Below are 19,954 nucleotides of genomic sequence, written 5' to 3'. Positions count from 1 at the left end.
CACAGCATTTATAACTCGCTAATTACCTTTAAACTCATGCATCGTTTCAGACATCTGGGCTGCGTTTCAAAACGGCGCACACAGAACTTTCCATCCAGTGTCATTGTCCCCATTTTCATAAGTCAACAGTTTTCTCACTCCACAGTACTTAAAAAACACACACAATAACCTGCTCGTTTAACTACTTTCCCCGCCTATGGTAGGACTGTATAATTGCATTGGCTTTATTAAGGAGCCGCGCAATAGTTTCCCTCGTTGACAGCTGCCAGAGTCGTTAACAGACGCGGCGTGATGTCACGACCAGCAAGACAAAAGTCAAGATGCCTCATCGAATGGGACAGCTCTCCCTCCCTCCCTCCATTTTCTCTTCACATCAGCCCCCATATTAGGCTCACAGGGTAGGATTTGTTCTCATTACCTGGGCCCTGTACCCATACCTGGATTCATCTCAGATTAGGCCACTCCCATCTCTACTGCCGTTAGCCATCAGCGGGGGACTGCCACGCCCAGTCACCTTGTAGCTCCACCCCTCCATTTTTCCCAGCGCCACCAGAGGTTTGGCTCTCCGGCACAAACTGCCACATGTTTCCAACGGTCACTATGGAAACTTTCAACTGCCATAAGGCACCCCCCCCCCCCCCAACTCAACCTGTCTGCTGCTACAGTTAGACATGTGGGGATGAGAGAGGGAGAATGCAGACAAGGGGAGAGATAAAAAAAAAGATATGGAAAGACCCAGACAGACAGAAGGAGGAAAAGAGAGGGGCATATGTCAGGAAAGGACAAGAGGCACAAACAGACAGCAAGAGGGAAAGACATACAGAAAGCAAGAGAGAGACACAGAGAGAGAGGGTGGAAGAGAGATGGGGGAAAGAGACAGAGAGAAATACAGGGGGGAAAGAGACAGAGAGAGAGAGGGAATTTGAATTTGAGAAAGTGAAAGGAAGCATATTTGACACAGAAAAAAGAGTGAAAATGACAGAAAGCCTGTAATCGGTCGGTGTGTGTGCGGTAGTTGTGTGCACAGTCACTGCTGAACAGCTGACTGGATATTTTTCCCACATGAGGTACGGCGCGGCGCAGCCTGGTGCCCATGGAAACGGCTCTGCCAGGATGCCAGGAGCGCAGCAGCCAGACACAGGTGCCCATTTACCCCCCGGAGGGAGCCCGGGGCCTGCAGCCCGCGTGGGCTCGGCTAACGACGCCGCGGGGAGAAGCAGTATCCCCCGCGCCGGGGTCCTAACTCCCAGGGAGGGACGGGCTGTAACTCTGCCGCGAGGAGCCGAAATGGAGTCTCCGTTCCACGTGTGAATTCTGCGCCATGAACACGCGGATTAGCCCTGCGAGAGACCCGGCAGCGCACGCGAATGCTAACGATAATGCTAATGCTAAGGTATGTTTTGCTTATGTTTCCTCGCATTCAAAAGTAACATAATCCAAGCATATGTGCTTAAAAAAAAAAGAATTCTCCAAATCCAACACTACTTATTTTATATACATTCCATACATTACATCAATATATGATATATATGTCAAATAAAGTCAAATAAATGTTTTCATTTTAAAAAGACACCCAAAACCAGGGCACTCATCAGGGTTCCAAGAGGAGATTAAAAGGTGATTATTTCTTTGGGAATAAACTAAAGCCAAAAAATACATGTGTGTCCTAGTGTCCATTCCATCTCCATTAACCCCTCCCCTTCGATGTGGGGGGGCTAACCAAGAGTGAGGGTTAACTGACAGCGGCAGAGATGAGGTTACAGGGGTCCTCCTCTGTCCCACAATGCCACAGGGGGAAACAGGCTTCTGTCTGAAGAACTGACATCAGCTTAACATTCAGCCATAGAACTCCCAATGCCTGGGTTTCTTATATAGGATTATTCTTAAATAGTATCTGGTCATCTTATAAACACTATAGGGCTGCACAGTTGCATAATACCAACACTCCAATATTTCTGAGTAAAATGCATAATGTTTCTGATCAAAGGATATGCAATTAATAAAAAGAGCAGCGCACACACGTGAGCAGTCCTTGATGTCAAACGTTATTAAAAAGTTCTTCGGAGGAAACCGATTATCGTACCCAGCGGTACTCTACGTTTAAGTCGTCTAAGCTAAACGTTTCGCTTTTCAATCATTATCTTTTCCCGTGGCCGCCGTTTCATTATTGCGAATCTTAGCGGTAACCTCGCGTTCGTCCCCCAGAGCGGTGAGCCGTTCTAACCGTTTGGCCATTAAAAACCACTCCAAGGTGAGGCGGAGCGAAGCTCGCACCGCAGAGGCGCCGAAGCTGGAGCTCTTATCAAACCGGCTATAATCGCGGATCACACGGACGTTTTATCTGAACAGGGAGTAACGCCGGGAGCACTTTTTATAGACTCCAACAAAAAAAAAAAACCTTTTGATCTGGCAAATTAAATTATAATGTATTCTTCAGATTTGTTTTTTTTTAATAATTTCTTCTCATTTAAATTCTGTGATCTCAGCAAAGCGACGCCTTACTTCTTAGGGTAGGAGAAGCCTTTATGAACACGACCGGAGATAGCAACCTGAGAAAAGGGGGTTCGAGGGGTTTCTCCTGGCTCTGCCTTTTAAAGTTCAGCCGTTCAACGTCCACGGAGAAAACAGCTGAGAGGACGCTACGCCCAAATAAGGGGGTCTACTTTCACACGAAGCAGCGCGCTAAGCCTAAATGACGGGGTCTGCCATCCAGTTTTCAGAAAGGTGTAACTGCAAATTTAAATGGCTCTTGAAAGGTGCCATTACCTGCGACATGCTCGGTGTGAGCAGTCGTAGTTACTGTTTTGTGTTCTAATGCATCAGTTTGTCATGCACACACAGCAGATGTTCCACCAACCACAGGCTGCTTTGTTTCTTTGAAGCGGTCCGTGCCACTGACTGCAAGAAACCTCGTATTATATGCAGCAACTGGCCTCTCATTTCAATAACTGAAAGCAAGGAAAGTAAAATATGGATTTTTAATTATTTTAGGGAGAGGGAATATTAAAAAGATCACTTTTGGGCCAAAAGGCAGAAGATGTAAAAAGCTCATATGAAGTATAAAATGTGTGTAATTTAAAAAATTTTTTAAAGGGAATAAAATTAAACATCCCTTAATTGTGAAAAAATAAGGATCAGAAAAGGTCACGTTTGCAGCTGCGTTCTGATGAAAAAGTGTGAATTAGGGACATGAGTGTGGTACACTAGCTCTCCTCCGCATTTAGACTTTTACATCATTTGATGAAAGTTCCGGAAAACAGAACATGACAACGTGACACTCTTCCACCAGCCCTGACCCCTCTGTGTTGTCCCCGACCAGCTGTGCAATCTGAATATTTAACAGGCGAAGGTCTGTGAACGGTATAGTCTTTGCATACACCAAAAGCTCTACTTTCCCTGTAATCAAATGCACCACCAGCCGTACTTTCAAGTCAAACGCACAGCGTTACTGTCGTCTTCCAGTCCAATTCGCCAACACGGGCCGTGATTGGCCGGAGGGAGCGGGAGTTTCAGGTGGGAGGTCTGCTCCCAGCTCATTGCTCAACAGCGACACCTGTGGCCGGACGGGCTCCTGCGGTTCTGAGCGCGTGGAAGTGCAAGCAGCTGGACGGGTGGACTGAGGGGAGAGAGCGACGGCCGACGGAACGTGCCTCGGAGGAGAGAGCGCGCTCGTCTGCGCCTTCACAAAGCGACAGAGCGCTCTGAGATAGCCGGCCTACTGACTGGCCGTTCCAAACGAAGAGCATAAAGGAGTTAAATAATAACAAGGTGAAGAACCGTCAATTTATTTCCATTTATTCCACGAAAGAAAGTATCAGATCTGCGACAGAGACGTACCTCGGTCAAGTCGGAGGTGCGAAAATGGGCCCAGTGTGTCGGTATAAACCAAAAGTTAATTTCAAACTGCGATAAAAACAATCTGACCACTAGAACAATAACACCTAAAAGCACAAAGTGCAGAGGAGAGCGTTCTAGTCTCAAACGTTTAGATGCTGCGATAGCAGTCATGTTTACAGTTTGAACCAGTACAAAATGAGAAGCTGAGCAGGCTACAGAAAGGAAACTAAGGGAAGTGACACATTTCAGCAGAACCACATGCATTTATTCACAGGCCGAGCAACAGTCTAATATTAAAAGGTGTTAACTTTCAGAACACACACGACACTGTGAACCACAAAATAAAGACCTTTTCTGAGGTTGCACCACACGTACGGAAATCCATTTTGAGGAGTCCTTGAGTTGAATACCGACGTATGAAGTTGAATTTTTTTGCTAGAAAAATATTCGGTTCCCTTTCTTAACCTCTCTCTCAATAAAATGCTGCTACACAATATCATTACATGATGCTACATACTGAATATAGAAGTCATTTTCTGAAAATGACATACCGTACTTGCATGAGATATAACAAGACGGCAACCAAGGCCTCTGCTACAGAATCAAACACAACACTTCCAACCTCAAGGCAGGAAGCGACACAATGAGCTCACTGAGCTAAAGACCAAGGTTCCCACAGCCTGGGAACCAATCACACTCCATGCATCGACTCGAAAGGGAATGACATCACCCTCTGCATCACACTCGCTTGCTTTGAGCTCAGCTTCATTGGCAGTTCTACTGCTTTTCGATGGTCATGGACAAATACACGACATGTTCAATCAAAAGGAAAATAAGCATACACTGTTGGTTTTTTCTGCTGGTGCCGCGCACTCGCGCACTCGGGCACTAGCGCACTCGGGCACTAGCCCACTCGGGCACTAGCCCACTCGGGCACTCGCGCACTCGGGCACTCGCGCACTCGGGCACTTGGGCGACAGTCCGAGAGAGACCACAGGGGAGAGATGAGCAGCCCTGTGACCCTCCTTTCTTCTAGCCCACGGCAAAAGCCATCTGTGCAACAGAGCTACACGCTTCAGGCGTACCCGTCAAAACCTCACACAGCGGTCAGCTCACCGCTGCGAACGCTGCTCCTTCCTCATTGGCCCTGTGGGGGGGGGCTTGACCGTTTCACAGCATTAGTGGCTAACTGGTTTAACGGTTCACTGGATTCACCGGACCAACGGCTCCCTGATTTGAGATAAGACTGGAAGAACCTCACAAAGCTGCACTATAGCCGCGGCCATTTTACTGAAAACGTAAACCCGAGGCCCCGCACAGAGACGGGTGCCGTTCTTCGGACAAGACGTTAAACGGAGGTTCCGGTTGGCCGCGGCCGATAATGACCCCCAACTTAGGAAACGCTAACCGGTCTCTTCCCAGAGCTCAGCGGCCTGCAGTGGAGCGCGGTGATGCGTTTCCCCCGCACTTAATCCAGCAACTACACCCACCGTGCATTAGCCTATAAAGACAAGGCTAATCGCTCAGCGTACACTCCCTCTGTCAGTGAGATGGTGTTAGATCAGCAGCAGACCTCTATCCCCCTGTAGACCTCTATAAACTCTAAACTCTAAAAAGGTTAGGTTCACAGAAACAATCTAATCAGACAGGAACTGCAAATCAGGGCCCCTTGTTTTGCGAGGATATCACAGAGCCACAGTTCGGAAAAAAAAAAACAGCAGACCAACAATTTCTGCTAAACTGTACGTTTCATAATCCAAAACAGGCAATTATTTCAATGACAAACCTGCGCTAACAAACCTGCTGTATTACCAATACAGCTTACTGCCGCACTTCAAAGTTTAGAGGTGGGGGGCTGCTGACCCTCAGAGGTCAAAGCAGAGACACCAAAGACCCTGGACAGTGAGGAAAGAGGATTGGCCGGGGAAAGAGGATTAGAGGAGCTCCAGCACTGAGCCGAAGGGCTGTGCCCAGGATCTCCCAGTTCCCACTTCTGGGGGACGGCTGGGGGTCAAAAGGTCACAGTGGCACAGGAAGAGACAGAGGGAGGGAGGAAGGGGAAACGAACAGGGGAGGGGGAGGGAGGGAGAGGGGGAGAAGGAGGGGGTGTTAAGCAGACCTCCTTAAGCAGCTCTTCTGAGCACGTGCGGCAAATGGGCTCAGGTGTAGCAGAGAGCTTACAGACTGAGGTCGGTCTCAAGGACGACAGAGACGCCGGCCGTGTCCGTCAACCGCTTTCATCGCCACGGACAACACGTGACACCTTCTGATCACGCCCCTTTTTAAACAGATGTCTCCAGTCTAACACTCACATTAACCCCTCACCGGCACGTTAACAATGATCCTGACGTTACAGCTGCAAGAGAAACACACCTGTACCACTGCAAGCCCCAGAGGCGCCTGTGAGAAGCACAGAGCATGATGGGTAATCCACCTCCCTGTGCGGCCAAGCGACGCACCATCCTACACTAGGCTTCACATGGAACACGCTGCTTATATTTCATATCAGTTGAGTAACGCCTTACCACTACAGCATTTTGGGTCAACGGTCTCCCAGGTGAGGGCCACACTTTGTCCTCGGTGCGACGGTTAGCCCCGCAGTCCTAACCGGTCCTCGGCAGTGCTGGCGGCGGGGTTCGCTCACGGGGGCTGCGTGTGGTGCGTGGTGCGTGAGGCTCTGATGAGTAACCTGAGCGGCTCTACTGGACTGAGAGCCGGCAGTCAGCAGCGTGGCCTGAGGAGGACGCGCGCTGCTCCGTCCGGCCAACAGGGGGAGCCACAGAGAGAGCGCGGGCCTATGAATACGACTAGCTATAGGCCCTCCAAACTGGGGTAACACGAATAAATTAGGGAAAGAACGAGTTTAAAATAAGACAGCAGAGAAACGTGCAGGGAACCGATCCCTGACCACTGCGCAGGGCCGACAGGGGAACGCAAGCCGACCGAGAACGCGGTCGGACCAGGAGGAGTCCGAGCTCCCGGGACGAGCGACCGAGCCCTGGCTGCTCGACCTCCCTCCAACCTGCGCAGACCGGTTCTCTTCCTTTTAATCTGCATTCCTCCGACTCCCGGAATTGCAGCCATTCTTGGGAAATTGTAGGAAACGCATTAGCAGCGTTTAAAAGGAGCAGTTCCGGAATGTGAGAGGGGTCGGGCCGCGCGCTCCGCAGGCCCGGCTGGCACGCGGCTCGGCCAGAGGCAGCGCTGGCTCCGCGCCGCGACGGTGGCGGCGGCGTATCTGGGCTTCGTCGTGACTGAGCGCGCTCTGCGTATGAATCACCGCTCCTCCGCACGCCCCGACCTCCGACCCCGATGGCTCGGCTAACGAGGGAATAATAACGACCGCCCCCCCCCCGCTGCGCGCGTGTCACACGGACCCCGTAATTTGGGCTTGGGCTACACGCTAAGCAGATCTCCTACTCAGGCTGGGTGGGTGGGGCGGTGGGCGGGAGCCAGCGAGCGAGTGTGGGGGGGGGGGGTAGATGCACAGTTGCGTGAGTAGTTTTGGAAAGAAGGCTTACAGGAGGGTGGGCTTAAAGACTCCACCCTGCCGCCTCTTCAATTAAAGCTGGATTTTTTTTTTTTTTGGACAGAAAAGTACGAGAAAGACAGGTGGTCATCAGCACGTCTACGCCGCAAGAAAAAAAAATCCTGCCCATGAGAAAAGGAGCCAAAATAAGCTCTGCTGGCTCATGTCTAGCACGATAATGCCCGGTGCTAATATTCCCCCGAGACCGCTCCTGCTTAATTATAACCGCCCGTGCGCTATTTATAGGCGCGGATCGTGAGAATGCGAGCGCTAAGTTACGCTCTAATAAATATTAGCATTGTAACCCCACCCCGGTGTCAGACCGAACGTGGTCGGGCGCGGTGGTGTTTATGAAGCTCCGCGCGGTTGAGGGGACCGCGCCAGGGCCGGGGCCCTCGCCACCCGACCCTCCGCCGCCGCCCGTTAACGGCCCGTTTAACTTTACGGTCGGCCGTTCCGCTACCGCCCGCTAATAAGACATTTTTTATCTGGTGAAAAACGAGCATGCGGGGGTGGGGGGGGCATTTACGGCCGATACAAGCGGCTCTGTGTGAACGCAGGGAGAGAGGAAGGACCTCTATTTAGACACGTCTTTCAATTTGGTTTCTGCGTCTGTCGCCCAAGCGTTTCTCGAACCCGTGTCGAGGTGGAAGTGCGGCTGACTGGTTTCAGGTGGGAGGCGGTAGGTAACTGGCTCTAAGTTCTGTCCAGGAGAGGATTATGTGGCAACCTCACAAGGAATCTACGCTGCACGTTCCACTGGATTTAGAGGCCCTGCTTAAAACACACACACACACACACACACACACACACACACACACACACACACACACACACACACACACACACACACACACACACACACACACACACACACACACACACACACACACACACACACACACACACACACACACACACACACACACACACACACACACACACACACACAGGAAACGGAGAGGGAAACAGAGATGTGTAGATCTGTCGAATATACGCACACAACACACGCTACGCGCACAACATGCGCGCATGAATATTCATGATCTCTCTCCCTCCTTTCTGTTTGATCTCAGTCTCATTTGTGAGGTTTTTTAAAATACTATGTGATTCACGCTGTTACTTTCCCTCGTTAAAAAGTCACTTGGACGCACTTCCTCACCGACGCCCGGAGGAGTGAAGGTGTGTGTGTGTGTGTGTGTGAGCGGCTAGAACATTAACCCCGGGGCTACAGATTCTGCATCCCGCCTCCAGGTCTCACGCGAGCCTGCTGGAATCCCCAGGTCCCTGTGTGGAAATCGAGCTTTAGGGAGCGTGCGCAAAGAGCCGTCCCTGCAGCAAAGCGTATCGGGCCGCTTCACCTCAGAGGATCCCAAACTGGGTGGGGGGGCGGGGGTGGTTCCGTGAGCGAGTCCCAGTAGGTCAAATTAAAACATAATATTTTTTAACGTTCCTATCTCTCATAAATTACATATTTTAGCCTTTCATTCTAACTTGTTTTTTTTTTACGTATTTATTTTACACTAAATAAAATAGGTAAGTTTTCATGATCAAACTGTCATCTCACCACCACTCTATGGCTGAAGAACCCCAAACTGGGTAACGTTTCATACAGTCATCCAGCCACAGTGCAGCAGCTATTTAACACACGTGCACAGAAATCTGTGCAAGTCATGATGTCATTACCACATGGATCTACACATTAAGACATGTTATAATTTGTTTAGCACTATTTTAATTACAATGATCAAAATTCTAACAAGGAATAAGCAAAGTATTTTTAAAAAGCTGTTTTTGGGTCCTCTAGAAGCAATTTGTCAGCCCCTGCCACAAGTGTTAAGGCAGAGCATGGCCTGTTATTGACCGCAAACATCAGCACAACCAACGTTGAGCTTAATTTCAACACAAGAAGTGTATTATTACAGGGTGGAAACCAAGAGTGAAATGCACACTTCAACAGGACCGCTGCAAGAGGAAGTGCAGCTGAAGGCTGCAGTGCCAGACACAGCCGAGCAGAAGCAGCGGCCATTTTAAAAACGCGTCGCGTTTAAACGAACGGCACCGTGAATGTAAAACGCCGTGCGGCCATTTGCAAACCGCTGCCAGCTGTCAGGCAGCTCAACATGGCGGGTCTGCTCTGCTGAACAAACGAATAGGGAAGGAGAATCAAGTCTCACCCACCAATCACAGCAGGTATCTCCTCTCGGCTGGACCAATGAAACCCAGCGCTCAGTTCAGGTCCTCAGTCTTCAGTTTCCTTCTGTCTTCGCACTTCTGTTGCCTTCTTTTGGAGAAAAGTGTCCTGGGGAAAGGACAGAAAGGGAGGAAAAGACAAGTTTAGAAAGAGAGGGAACAAAGAGCTCATTCCAAACGCTTACTTTCACTCCTTTCCTCACGTCCGTTCCACGCTCCTCAGCTCCACCCAACGAAGGACGCAAGGAAAGGACAAGAGGAAAGGATGCGAGTATGGAGAAATCGAGGAAACATGTATTAGGCAAATGACATATCCTTGTTCAGACAAGCATCAGTTTGAAGCCAAGTCAATTACAGATGGAGGCACATAGGGAGAGGTGGATCCACAGTTTCGTGAGATTCACGGTTTTATAAATCACGCGTTCCGAAAAAACACTTCCGCACAGGATGCACTCGCGTTTCCTTGCTCAAGCATCCTTCGGGAGCCTCCTAGCCCCTCGCTCCTAGCTCCTTCAGGGAGCATTTACCGGGTTGGAATGTCCTTAAAGACAGTGCACCTCAATCGATTTCTGGGTCAGGTGAGGACAGATAGAGTAACTGCCTGGAATGAGTCCCCAATGTAACTGCCAGACTACTTTTATAACAGGTGCTGTGGATTACAGACTACACACTCAAACACACGCCTACCAGCCATGATATCAGGATGCATTCACCTCAGGTGAAAATGTGTTTCATAACATATATAGAATAATTTTATAATTGATTCTGCGATACATTTTAGAAGGTGCTGGAAGAGGAACGCGTCGTTTTGCTCATCCTGTTAAATGACTGGTTCTCTGCGTAGTGACATGCCCCGTGGTCTATTATTGAACTCCCAAAAATGAAAGATGGTCAATGACTCTGGGTGCACCGAACGTAATTGGCTTCGGCGCTACCCAGGGAGGGAGAGAGTTTAACATTTAAGTAGCGGCATTGTCCCCGTTTAGCGGCGCAGGACTGCCTGCGCAAAGGGGCCGTTAAAGCGAGCTCCTCCGAAACGATGACCGCGCAGCTGAGCTAGCGGACTGCAGCGCGAGGAGAAGCAGCGTCTGTTAGCGCGCTTTTCAGAGGAGACTCTCGCTCCGATAAGCCAGGTCTGTATGCCGGGCTGGGCATTCCAAATTGAGAGAAATCTGATACTAAAATCCTTTAAATGGTAAAGCTCGAGGGATATGTTGTTGCCATTCACATACACACAGACTAATCGCATCCCCGGGAGGCCTGTACTGTCGCAGTCACAAGCACATTTCTTAAAAAAGCACTTCTCTTTCTCCAACTCTCTCGCACATATGCAAACACACACACACAGACAGACTACGCAGTAAACTGTACTTACACTCATAGTGTAGAATCAACAATAATAATAGCCTCAACTAGGAAGAAAAAAAACTTTACAAGAGAAATGTATATTTGACAACAAACAAACAGAAGTACGTCTAAATCCGCGGATATTTCTTGCAAGTAAATTATCACGAGAAAAATTATCACACATCAAGTCCATGGCAATAACGGGATGTGTCATCTAATATGTGAGCGCAGCTATGAGTAATAAGGGCTTGGCATCACAGGTTTCTACGTGTTGAGCTCGTTCAACTGGGCTATCCGAGGCCACCTCGCGCACACGGAAAACACTAAGTTTAATCACGTGATTTCAACCCCGCAGGACTGCAAGCGGCGAGCTCGAGCACAGCTAATAAAGGCGTATGGGGAGCGCGGCGCGAACGGCTGCCTGCTGGACTGCGATGTAATGCAATTGACCAGAAGTAATTCGCTCAGCGGAGACCAGGAATAGACGTTCTTCAAAAATACACACAGAGCTGCCTCTATTTCCCTGCCAAGTGCCGCTAAAAAGGCGTCTGTCCTTGAAAACTGTTGCTATTTTTGTTTACTGTGGTTCCAGGAATATCCCATCGTTAAGGGAGCAGGGAAAAACAGCACAGCAACACGTCTATCAATTTTTCTTACAGCCCGTCTTAGTTTTGCTTATCTGTACGGATTCAAAAAGCGTCCAGAAGAAGCAATTGGCGCTGTCCTTCACTATGCTGCTACGTCGACAATAAAAAAGATCACGCGTTGATTTGGCTTTAAAACTAAGACTAATGTATATTAAAATAGCCTATGTTACAAAACGTTATCTTATACACCGTAAATAATGCATATCCGAACATATCAGTTTATGCATTTTTCATCTACAATAGTCCGCATTTGCAAATGCACTGCATAAATAATTTTAAAGCGATGCGCATTATATAAAAAAACTATTACTGCTTGTGATGCCTGAAAAGAGCACATTTTCATCTTTAACAAATGTAGAAAAAAATAGTTATTAAAATATTGTAAAGCTTTATTGCTCTAAATAAAAACCTACTGGTTTCACAAAAATATTTTTGACCCCAAAGTAAGTCAGAGCTGGCTAAGGGACAGGAAATTTATTCTGGCAACAGGACACTCAAGAGTGAACAGCGACTAACGTAATTACCCAGCTGGCGCGTTCGCCCGCTTCATGTAATAATACACCTCAGACAGTTGTGAAAGAACTGATTAATAACCAAAAGAGGAGAGGAGAATATCTACCCAGACTGCACTCTGGCGCGCTGAATTATTCACGCGCTTAAACTAGGGAGGAGACAGCCTATTCCACTCCGAGAACATCGATTACTTTGATCTGGACCTGAATTCTTGCTAATGTGCAAAAACGCTGCTTTATTCGACCAAGTCCCTGTGGGAAAGCGCGAGCCTTCAACGAAATAACGAAACGAAATAACTGGCGTTTCATTCGTATAATTGATTTTCCTTTCTGAAGCGCAAATGAACGCAGATCTCTCTGCAGGGAGCGATTATTTACAGAGAACAGAACTGGAGTCCTACCGCGCATAGGGAGTTAATTATTCCAATATTTGAAAGTGTAATTAATGAAAACGCACATGAGTAGGACGAATCCCATACTATTTAATAGTATTCAACATTAAATTGCATATACATTTATTATGTATTTGATTTCCAGGCCTAGCACATATAGGTTTATACGGCTCAGTGTAAGTGTTACTTAGACAATTCAGCTTCAGTAAGTCTACCTTGTTTAGGAACATTTAGACCTTTTGCCCACAGTAGTTGTATAAAAGCGCGACTGTGCACGGTCGCCCTTTGTAATCGGCACTGGTGTAATGATTGACCCTGTTAATTGCTATGTATTGAAATACCATAACAAACCGAACCACGGTATTAACGAGACAGGGACTGATACTTTGCTTTCATCTCTCACCAAATTGTTGGATTATGTAACAAACACACTGGATGCTAGAATGGACTGCAGTACACTGCACTCCGAGCGGATATGGGAGCATGAGAATGGTGCCACGGCTCTATTCTCACTAATTAATTATACAAAGAAGCACACAATCTGAAAAGTGTATATTTCAAATCCTCAAGCCCTTAGCGGTAAAACCTTGCTACTGCAACCCTCCGGCACAGACCGATGGCTCTAATGGTAATACCTGTACTGTAACATGAAACTTGCTGAGTCTAATCCTACAAGGTCTGTAATTAAGTTGGCAAGCTGGCACGTCAGTTGTTTTAGTTACTTTGTTTCACACGTAGTGGCAACTGAGAAATACAGTGGTGTCAAGAGCATTTTAAAAGGCTGGAATGACTAATCCATTCTCCAGAATGTCATTATCACAAACGATCAGTACTCCACGGTAGTGCTAACATTATCATAGTCAAATGACAAGTTGTGACACAAGGCGCAGGAAGTCACTTAGTAACTGCAAAAAAAAAAACAGAAAAAAAAAACATTTGTTCTTTGTCAGCTACTCCAACATTTCTATAGCCTTAAACAGATTATATTTCTGTTTTTGGCCATTATTTTATTATGAATATGGAACACAATGACTCATCTGCATACAGTGTAATTAAATATGATAGCTTGCTAATTAAGGATAAAATCAGGTGTGAGAGAAGACTGAAAATGAAGCACTACGCACCCACAGAATGTTGGGTCGCATGATATTTCCGCAAATGAATTGTTAGCGAGATTACTCTCACTTATTAGGGACTGTCGCTGGAGTTCCACAGAATTCAGAAGTCAGGTTGAAAATCAAAGTTTCAACTCCTGAGTGTTCAGTGGAATTAGTTTCCTGTTTATGTCGAATCCAAGCAACAATGTTGCTTTAATCAAGTTTGTCCAAAAGCATTTCAGTTGTAGACAGACTGACTATGTTGCACTGAAGTTTTTGTGTGAAAAATCTGAACCACAGCTGATTTCACATACTGTCTAACATTAACAACTACTGTCCTACTACAACTACAGTTATTCTGTTTTCCTCTACTGAACTGTTGATACTGTGCCCACTTCTGTGATATTTGCATTAGAAAGTTGTGTCTTCTAATGCTGCAGAAAGGCTCAATAAAGCTAAATAAGGGCGTCGGCTAAAAAAGCAGGAAACAGTTGGACTCCAACGCACTCGTTCCATATGAAAAGATGAATGCTGGCAGCAACTTGTAGCCTTTTAGCCGTCTTATTATTTTTCAATAATACATTAAATGTCACGCTGCAGTGGTTTGACTGAACAAACATATTTTAAATAGGCAGTGGCTGCAATGGTAACTGCCCCTCCCTGTTGCACACACACCTCCTTGTATGTGATCTGAAGTTTATGCTACCGTACGTCTCCGAAAGAGAGCATGGCGCCATCACCCACAGCGATGCACTGAGCTTGCATATGGCCTACCTCACCCACAGCAATACGCTGAGCTCGCATATGGCCTACCTCACCCACAGCGATACGCTGAGCCTGTGTACGGCCTACCTCACCCACAGCGATGCGTCAAGCTCGCGTATGGCCTACCTCACCCACAGCAATACGCTGAGCCTGTGTATGGCCTACCTCACCCACAGCAATACGCTGAGCCCGGGTATGGCCTACTGTACTCACCACACGATACCCAAGTCGCATATGCCCACTCACCCACAGCGATACGCTGAGCCAGGGATGGCCTACTGTACCTCACCCACACGATACGCCAAGCTCACAATGGCCTACTCACCACAGCGATACATGAGCCTGTTATGGCACTACCACAGCGACGCTGAGCTCGCATATGGCCTACCTCACCCACAGCAATACGCTGAGCCCGGGGATGGCCTACTGTACCTCACCCACAGCGATACGCCAAGCTCACATATGGCCTACCTCACCCACAGCGATACACTGAGCCTGTGTATGGCCTACCTCACCCACAGCGATACGCTGAGCTCGCATATGGCCTACCTCACCCACAGCAATACGCTGAGCTCGCATATGGCCTACCTCACCCACAGCAATACGCTGAGCCCGGGTATGGCCTACCTCACCCACAGCGATACACTGAGCCCGCGTATGGCCTACCTCACCCACAGCGATACACTGAGCCCACGTATGGCCTACCTCACCCACAGCGATACACTGAGCCCGCGTATGGCCTACCTCACCCACAGCGATACACTGAGCCCGTGTATGGCCTACCTCACCCACAGCGATACACTAAGCCCGCGTATGGCCTACCTCACCCACAGCAATACAACAAGCTCGCATATGGCCTACCTCACCCACATCGATACGCTGAGCCTGTGTATGGCCTACCTCACCCACAGCAATACACTGAGCCCGGGTATGGCCTACTGTACCTCACCCACAGCGATACGCCAAGCTCGCATATGGCCTACCTCACCCACAGCGATACGCTGAGCCAGGGGATGGCCTACCTCACCCACAGCAATACACTGAGCCCACGTATGGCCTACCTCACCCACAGCAATACGCCGAGCCCGCGTATGGCCTACCTCACCCACAGCGATACACCAAGCTCGCATATGGCCTACCTCACCCACAGCGATACGCTGAGCCAGGGGATGGCCTACCTCACCCACAGCGATACACTGAGCCCATGTATGGCCTACCTCACCCACAGCGATACACCAAGCCCGCGTATGGCCTACCTCACCCACAGCAATACAACAAGCTCGCATATGGCCTACCTCACCCACATCGATACGCTGAGCCTGTGTATGGCCTACCTCACCCACAGCAATACACTGAGCCCGGGTATGGCCTACTGTACCTCACCCACAGCGATACGCCAAGCTCGCATATGGCCTACCTCACCCACAGCGATACGCTGAGCCCGTGTATGGCCTACCTCACCCACAGCGATACACCGAGCTCGCATATGGCCTACCTCACCCACAGCGATACACCGAGCTTGCATATGGCCTACCTGACCCACAGCGATACACCGAGCCCGCGTATGGCCTACCTCACCCACAGCAATACGCTGAGCCAGGGGATGGCCTACCTCACCCACAGCAATACACCGAGCTCACACTCTCGCATTCGCTTCACCAGGGAGGAGAAGAAGGGAAAGAGCGAGGGAAAGAGGAGGAGGAATTAATCACACGGCCATAAATTATACATCTGTCCTGTGGAGTCCCTCCCCAGGGACCACTGTGTGAGAAAACGTGTGGCGGTGCTGCCCGGTGCCAAGGGGGGGGGGGGGGGCTACTGCAGCTCACATCACTGTCCAACAGGAGTCCAGGGCTCTTTGCCTTTTTGTGTGTGAGAATAAACTCAGGTAAAGCGCCTGAGTGGATGTAAACCTGCCATGTAGGGCCCATTAGTGGAGTCCCTGCGAGGTGCATTGGGGTTAATTTTCATAGTCATTCCTGAAACATTCGTATTCATTTCAGTCTTCAGTAAGACGCAAGTTCAATAACAGTTGTCAGGAAACATGCAGTTTTCGTTTATGCAATACAGCCGGGAATCTTCTTTAAATATCTTCAAACATGTACGCAGGAGTCAAGTTGACCTAGGGTTCACTTCACAGCACTTGTTAACATTTTTTTGTTTTTTTACAGAGACCATAATGAGACATACATGTGAAATGATAAATGTTAGGTACACTACCAATGTCCTCTTCAGAGAAAGGAGTCCTCAATAATAATAATAATAATAATTATTATTATTATTATTATTATTATTATTATTATTATTATTATTATTATATTAATAATAATAATAATAATAATAATAATAATAATAATAATAATAGTAGTAATAGTAACAGTAATAGTAATAGTAATAATATAATAATAATAATAATAATAATAATAATAATAATAATAATAATAATAAGCCAAAGCCATTTGGAACATGCAAAGAGTTGCATTATTAAGTGGAGAGAAAAATCTGCAGGCATGAATCAAGACATTTTTCTAAACTACCTTTATGTGAGCTGGCAAGCTCTGAGGAGCCTGGCATGTGTAATAAAACACAATTTGAAACCAATTTAGAGGGCTTCAGGAATTCTTACTCAATCAGCACCAATAATGCACACTTTGTGTTTCAGTAGCTGGGAACCTAGGAAAATAGCTTCACTCAACAGACTTGAAGTAGCTGGAAGCTTCCACCAAAAAGCAAAAAATAAATAAACGGATGGCTTTCGAAATAACATGGCCTATGGACTGCTAATCAATTCTCTGAATCGTTCCTTTAAGTATTCAAGATAATGCTGGCTTCAGCCGTTCCTGTTCACTCACAGAAAGTTATGTATTGGCTTCATACGTGCAGCCGAGTAACATAACTAGCAGCGAGAGCGAGGGACCCAAAGCGTGCTGTTCTGCGCTGTTAGAGATGATGTACGCAGCGCAGCCCCAGCACAGTGGAGCCACAGTGCTCGTGCTCCCGATTCGCGCGCACGGCGAACGCGCAGCGATGCGGCGGTTTAGACATAAATCACACTTCAGAGCAGCGGTTGAGCGCGGACGGACTTTCCGCTGCCGAGAGCTCAAAGCCGCCACCCACGAGCCGGCCTTCCCACCAGCCGCTGGAGCTCTAACTGCGTTCCATCCGACACAAAGAAAAGAACGACGCTGCAGCTGGACGCTCGACGCAGACCTCAGGGGCAGCGGGCGCGTGCGGGCTGCAGGACAGACGGACTCGCACGAAATGGGGGAAAGCCACGCAGATTAAAACCCTCCCTCCCAGAGCACCGCCGTGGACAGCTATGAAAGAAGCCACTGTGAGGCCAGTGGAATTCCCCCAGCAAGGAGAGATAAACGGCCGACTGCTCCACTCAATGAGTCTCCCCTGCTCCATAGAGAAAACCTAAGATTTCAATAACGTAAATTCAGGTTCATTAGCCACACTGTATTTTTTCTTGAATATAGGCTAAGTATTTTGACAGTCGTCGGAGGATTGTTGGCAAGGTAACACTAAAAATGACTGAGCTTTCGAAATGTCCATACAGACTGTAATCAGGCCGGTGAATCAGTTATCCTATGCAATGGCAAGCATATTCAGAGCCCTAGAATTTTGCCTGTCAGAAAACACACTTTTCACTTGATAGCCATGGCATTTCCGCCTATTTTGGAATACTATATTTGTGTTCACATTCATTCCTGCAACCCCTTCTGTAAATTTCAGAGAATGCAAGCTGCTGCTTTTCACTACACAGCATACCGGTCGAACTAGCGAGGACTCGAATGTGTATTTTGTATCGGCAGAATGTGAGTGCCCAAGTGACCAGAGGGGGGCGCCAGTGTGAGATGAGACACAGGTATCCTGCCGACAAAAACCCTTCCATCCCCAGACGATGCTATACCCAAAATGTAGTCAGGCTGGGCTGGCAGTCCCACCAGACTATGCAGCCCATCCACACACTAGAGCAAGTCTTTACCAGGATGAGCCACTCACAAGCTCTGTTCATGTCTCACAGTAGCTTATAAAACTCTACACATTCAAACAGTGCATGCAATCAATTTCAAACTGTGTGCGCTCACATATTAAACCTTTTTTGTATTAAAATAATAATAATAATAATGATAATAATAAAAAATGCACCCAAGTTTTAAGCAGACTTTTAAGGAAGCCTTTTGTCCTGATAGGCCCAGCCTTTTTTCATATATAAAAAACTACATAAAAACAGTTAAAAGTTTGCCTCACATGCAAGAAAACTAAGCACGGCTGTATTAGAATATATAAAATCACTCTATGATAAGAAAGAAAAACGATGTATTAAAGCAAATGCAACAAGCCAACGGGACACTTGGAAGAAACCACATTGCACGCAGAGCCAAGCGCATTCTTCATTGTTTCATTCCATCTCATAAACCAGCCAATGGGGAGAGCAGGACTTCACTCAGAACCAGCCAATAGGAGGCACAGGACTACACTCAAGCGAAATGCACAGCTGTTGCCAGTCTTGCACTCTCCAGAGGGCACTAAAACCACAGCAGCCCGCACAAACCAGCAAGAACGGCCTCTTTATCTGCTTTTACATTTTGCTGGGCCTTTTCCATAAGTTCCCTAGGAATACAGCTTCTTTCGCCAAATACAAATTGAAGAAATGTATATGAGATATGCATTTAATCAGGTATAACTCAGGTATAAAACAGGCAGAAATTATACAGTAGAAATCTATTCTCTACTTTTATTATATTATGCCATTATTCCATGTGCCATAGAAGCAATTGACCAAACTTCTGTCCCTAAGTACTAAAAATACAAAATATAGTTTAACGTCTCTGAAAGATTTTGGTATTAATATACTAAGGTTGATTGACCTATGGCTTATGAACTCTCTTTCTCTCTCTCTCAAATGTGTTCCTAGTCAGACGTAAAAACTTGACAGTAATTTCACACATTTTCATACATGGTGAAAACATGTCTTGGTCAAGATGCACAACTGTTGATAAAGACTGTCACCGATTACAGCATATATGCATTTAACATGCTGCAATGAGTCAGTTTAGCTTGTTAGTGGGGAATACTCAATGATTTGTTCTTATGTATACAAGTTGTAATTTATCAAATGTTAACTGGTCGCATTTCTTTATATATATTTTTTTTTTTTTTAAATATCCATCTATTTTTCAGTCTTCATCATCAAAGAAGGGATCCCGAAAATATCTGACCATGTTCTTTGATATCAGCTCCTTTTTTTTTAGCTGTAATTTAATATATTTGCATTCTCTCTGACAGAGGCCCATTGTAAGGAACTGTGTTGCAATCTGACAGCACCATCAGGTCCTAAAATCTCCCTGGGCTGGGGTCTAGGACTTCACGCCCTGTTGCATTAACACTGCTTTAATGCCAGCGGAGGTAGATATGATGAATCCAGTCTCGCTTGTTATGACATTAACCCATTTTCATTGAGCTTCAATAGAGTAAATGTTTACAGTAATAGAATCCAGGCCAGCGAGTCTGGAAAGCACTAAATTACAAACATCTCACACATGATAATAAAACAAAAAAAAACTGAAAGACAACGTGAGATTTGGCATCAGAAATCAACAGCGAAATGAAGGCGTTATTGATGGTT

At 47.1% G+C, this 19,954-nt stretch overlaps 1 protein-coding gene across 10 annotated transcripts in view; it reads right to left on the bottom strand.

Moving 5' to 3' along the window:
- The window catches only part of mef2aa (myocyte enhancer factor 2aa), a 94,581-nt gene that overhangs the window by 60,039 nt on the left and 14,588 nt on the right, over positions 1–19,954 (bottom strand). For 9 of the 10 annotated variants that reach the window (XM_064313709.1, XM_064313708.1, XM_064313707.1 and 6 more), the window contains one exon: positions 9,548–9,668. The gene's annotated coding sequence lies outside the window, so the exon portion shown is untranslated. Of the gene's footprint in view, positions 1–9,547; positions 9,669–11,032; positions 11,155–19,954 lie in introns of those variants that run through there. The other variant, XM_064313710.1, reaches the window with a different exon arrangement.

The sequence above is a fragment of the Anguilla rostrata genome, chromosome 16 (assembly GCF_018555375.3).
Source record: "Anguilla rostrata isolate EN2019 chromosome 16, ASM1855537v3, whole genome shotgun sequence".
NCBI lineage: Eukaryota > Metazoa > Chordata > Actinopteri > Anguilliformes > Anguillidae > Anguilla > Anguilla rostrata.
The sequence above is the reverse complement of the archived record's forward strand: the minus strand, read 5'-3'. Positions and strand labels throughout refer to the sequence as shown.